At 46.0% G+C, this 824-nt stretch overlaps 1 pseudogene; it reads left to right on the top strand.

Moving 5' to 3' along the window:
* LOC102757969 overlaps window positions 1–484 on the top strand; it is a 754-nt pseudogene extending 270 nt beyond the window's left edge.
* Window positions 485–824: the final 340 nt, after the last annotated feature.

The raw sequence follows: 824 nt of genomic DNA, 5'->3' as shown, positions 1-824 counted from the left end.
ACAGATCGAGGAGGAGTGGAGAAAGAAAGCACACATTTGTCCAGGGTTGCATTGTGGACGTCAGTCTCAGTGTTCTCAATTTGGTCATTGTCATAAAAGGGGAGAAAGATATTCCTGGCCTCACTGATGACTACTGTGCCTCCTCGCCTGGGGCCTGAATGAGCTAGTAGTATCCACAACCTTTTCCATCTCCCTAAAGATGTCTGCCAATAAGTTGTGAGAAAGCCACTCAACATAGAAGGTGAGAAACCTAGGACCAAAGCACCCAAGATTTGGTGTCTTGTTAGTCCTCACGTCCTACAACACAAACGCCGGGTGTATTGCTCTGAAGGAGCAGTGTGCTAAGAGGTCGCAGGATATGCTCAACTTCCGGCCGAGAGAATGAAGGAGGCCAAATAAAAATGCCAGGAACGGTCCTAGCCAGTTTGGCTCAGCGGACAGAGCGTCAGCCTGTGGACTGAAGGGTCCCAGGTTCGATTCCGGCCAAGGGAACATGCCCAGGTTGTGGGCTCGATCCCCAGTGGGAGGCGTGCAGGAGGCAGCCAATCAATGATTCTCTCTCATCATTGATGTTTCTATCTCTCTCTCCTTCTCCCTTCCTCTCTGAAATCAATAAAGAAATATATATTTTTTAAAATGCCAGGAACGGACTGCCAAAAGCCATACGCTGTTCTCTCTGAGAGCTTCCATCTATAGGTCTAAGTCCAGTCAAAGTGAGATTTACTAAGAATAACAAACAAATAAAGTCAAAAAGAGAAAAAAACCTTACCATCAAGCATACCAAAATGCACCTCTTTCATAAGTGAATTACTAGTTTCTATACC

The sequence above is a fragment of the Myotis davidii genome, unplaced genomic scaffold (assembly GCF_000327345.1).
Source record: "Myotis davidii unplaced genomic scaffold, ASM32734v1 scaffold46, whole genome shotgun sequence".
NCBI classification, from domain to species: domain Eukaryota; kingdom Metazoa; phylum Chordata; class Mammalia; order Chiroptera; family Vespertilionidae; genus Myotis; species Myotis davidii.
This window is presented reverse-complemented; position numbering and strand designations above follow the sequence as displayed.